This window comes from Rutidosis leptorrhynchoides, chromosome 5, assembly GCF_046630445.1.
Source record: "Rutidosis leptorrhynchoides isolate AG116_Rl617_1_P2 chromosome 5, CSIRO_AGI_Rlap_v1, whole genome shotgun sequence".
Taxonomy (NCBI): Eukaryota; Viridiplantae; Streptophyta; class Magnoliopsida; order Asterales; family Asteraceae; genus Rutidosis; species Rutidosis leptorrhynchoides.
This window is the reverse complement of record NC_092337.1, coordinates 347,062,392-347,066,526: the sequence shown is the minus strand read 5'-3', so window position 1 is coordinate 347,066,526 and position 4,135 is coordinate 347,062,392.

The window sequence follows — 4,135 nt, the reverse complement described above, 5'->3', positions numbered from 1 at the left end:
GGAGTTAGACGAGGTAATTAGTGGAAATATTGTAGTGACCCGAACTTTTCCATTTTTATATATATTAATTGAGATTGATATTTACATGATTAAATGTTTCCAACATGTTAAGCAATCAAACTTGTTAAGACTTGATTAATTGAAATAGGTTTCATATAGACAATTGACCACCCAAGTTGACCGGTGATTCACGAACGTTAAAACTTGTAAAAAACTATATGATGACATATATATGGTTATATATATAGTTAACATGATATTATGATAAGTAAACATATCATTAATTATATTAACAATGAACTACATATGTAAAAACAAGACTACTAACTTAATGATTTTGAAACGAGACATATATGTAACGTTTATCGTTGTAACGACATTTAATGTATATATATCATATTAAGAGATATTCGTACATCATAATATCATGATAATATAATAATTTAAAATCTCTTTTGTTATTATAAACATTGGGTTAACAACATTTAACAAGATCGTTAACCTAAAGGTTTCAAAACAACACTTACATGTAACGACTAACGATGACTTAACGACTCAGTTAAAATGTATATACATGTAGTGTTTTAATATGTATTTATACACTTTTGAAAGACTTCAATACACTTATCAAAATACTTCTACTTAACAAAAATGCTTACAATTACATTCTCGTTCAGTTTCATCAACAATTCTACTCGTATGCACCCGTATTCGTACTCGTACAATACACAGCTTTTAGATGTATGTACTATTGGTATATACACTCCAATGATCAGCTCTTAGCAGCCCATGTGAGTCACCTAACACATGTGGGAACCATCATTTGGCAACTAGCATGAAATATCTCATAAGATTACAAAAATATGAGTAATCATTCATGACTTATTTACATGAAAACAAAATTACATATCCTTTATATCCAATCCATACACCAACGACCAAAAACACCTACAAACACTTTCATTCTTCAATTTTCTTCATCTAATTGAACTCTCTCAAGTTCTATCTTCAAGTTCTAAGTGTTCTTCATAAATTCCAAAAGTTCTAGTTTCATAAAATCAAGAATACTTTCAAGTTTGCTAGCTCACTTCCAATCTTGTAAGGTGATCATCCAACCTCAAGAAATCTTTGTTTCTTACAGTAGGTTATCATTCTAATACAAGGTAATAATTATATTCAAACTTTGGTTCAATTTCTATAACTATAACAATCTTATTTCAAGTGATGATCTTACTTGAACTTGTTTTCGTGTCATGATTTTGCTTCAAGAACTTTGAGCCATCCAAGGATCCATTGAAGCTAGATCCATTTTTCTCTTTTCCAGTAGGTTCATCCAAGGAACTTAAGGTAGTAATGATGTTCATAACATCATTCGATTCATACATATAAAGCTATCTTATTCGAAGGTTTAAACTTGTAATCACTAGAACATAGTTTAGTTAATTCTAAACTTGTTCGCAAACAAAAGTTAATCCTTCTAACTTGACTTTTAAAATCAACTAAACACATGTTCTATATCTATATGATATGCTAACTTAATGATTTAAAACCTGGAAACACGAAAAACACCGTAAAACCGGATTTACGCCGTCGTAGTAACACCGCGGGCTGTTTTGGGTTAGTTAATTAAAAACTATGATAAACTTTGATTTAAAAGTTGTTATTCTGAGAAAATGATTTTTATTATGAACATGAAACTATATCCAAAAATTATGGTTAAACTCAAAGTGGAAGTATGTTTTCTAAAATGGTCATCTAGACGTCGTTCTTTCGACTGAAATGACTACCTTTACAAAAACGACTTGTAACTTATTTTTCCGACTAGAAACCTATACTTTTTTTTGTTTAGATTCATAAAATAGAGTTCAATATGAAACCATAGCAATTTGATTCACTCAAAACGGATTTAAAATGAAGAAGTTATGGGTAAAACAAGATTGGATAATTTTTCTCATTTTAGCTACGTGAAAATTGGTAACAAATCTATTCCAACCATAACTTAATCAACTTGTATTGTATATTATGTAATCTTGAGATACCATAGACACGTATACAATGTTTCGACCTATCATGTCGACACATCTATATATATTTCGGAACAACCATAGACACTCTATATGTGAATGTTGGAGTTAGCTATACAGGGTTGAGGTTGATTCCAAAATATATATAGTTTGAGTTGTGATCAATACTGAGATACGTATACACTGGGTCGTGGATTGATTCAAGATAATATTTATCGATTTATTTCTGTACATCTAACTGTGGACAACTAGTTGTAGGTTACTAACGAGGACAGCTGACTTAATAAACTTAAAACATCAAAATATATTAAAAGTGTTGTAAATATATTTTGAACATACTTTGATATATATGTATATATTGTTATAGGTTCGTGAATCAACCAGTGGCCAAGTCTTACTTCCCGACGAAGTAAAAATCTGTGAAAGTGAGTTATAGTCCCACTTTTAAAATCTAATATTTTTGGGATGAGAATACATGCAGGTTTTATAAATGATTTACAAAATAGACACAAGTACGTGAAACTACATTCTATGGTTGAATTATCGAAATCGAATATGCCCCTTTTTATTAAGTCTGGTAATCTAAGAATTAGGGAACAGACACCCTAATTGACGCGAATCCTAAAGATAGATCTATTGGGCCTAACAAACCCCATCCAAAGTACCGGATGCTTTAGTACTTCGAAATTTATATCATATCCGAAGGGTGTCCCGGAATGATGGGGATATTCTTATATATGCATCTTGTTATTGTCGGTTACCAGGTGTTCACCATATGAATGATTTTTATCTCTATGTATGGGATGTGTATTGAAATATGAAATCTTGTGGTCTATTGTTACGATTTGATATATATAGGTTAAACCTATAACTCACCAACATTTTAGTTGACGTTTTAAGCATGTTTATTCTCAGGTGATTATTAAGAGCTTCCGCTGTCGCATACTTAAATAAGGACGAGATTTGGAGTCCATGCTTGTATGATATTGTGTAAAAACTGCATTCAAGAAACTTATTTTGTTGTAACATATTTGTATTGTAAACCATTATGTAATGGTCGTGTGTAAACAGGATATTTTAGATTATCATTATTTGATAATCTACGTAAAGCTTTTTAAACCTTTATTGATGAAATAAAGGTTATGGTTTGTTTTAAAATGAATGCAGTCTTTGAAAAACGTCTCATATAGAGGTCAAAACCTCGCAACGAAATCAATTAATATGGAACGTTTTTAATCAATAAGAACGGGACATTTCAGTTGGTATCCGAGCGTTGGTCTTAGAGAACCAGAAAATTTGCATTAGTGTGTCTTATCGAGTTTGTTAGGATGCATTAGTGAGTCTGGACTTCGACCGTGTTTTCTTTAAAAATGATTGCTTAACATTTTTGTTGGAAACTATATATTTTTAACATATGAATATTATGTGATATATTAATCTCTTAACGTGTTTGATATTATGTGATAGATGTCTACCTCTAGAACAAGTCCCATTGACTCACCTAATAATAATGAAGAGTCAAATGTAAATTGGAATGATTTGTGGACTGATTCACAAGTTCCCGAAGAGGAACCGGAAGAAGAGTCGGAACCGGAAGAAGAATCGGAACCGGAAGAAGAATCGGAACCGGATGAAGAAATAGAACCGGTGGGGGAAATAATAAAACGGTTAAGTAAAAGAAAATCCTCAACCAACCGACCAAGGTTAATTATGGTCAATGGTGTTTCCGCCAAGGAAGCAAAATATTGGGAGGATTACCAATTCTCCGATGAATCGGATTCCGACGAGAATTCCAATGATGTTATAGAAATTACCCCAACTGAATTTAAAAAGGCAAAAGAAAATAATAAGGGAAAGGGCATAAAAATAGAGAAATCTAATTCCAACCCCGATGAACTTTATATGTATCGTCAACCCCCGAAGTCCTTAAGTTGTAACAATGACCCGGGAACCTCTAAACCACCAGGTTTTTCTAAACCAATGTGGACAACGACGGCTCGTATTAGGGGAACATCATATATCCCTAGAAACTTGGCAAAACGAACCAAAACCGAAGAAGAAGAAACGAGCGAGTCGGAATAAGATAGTTGTATTCGTGTGGTGTAATATAT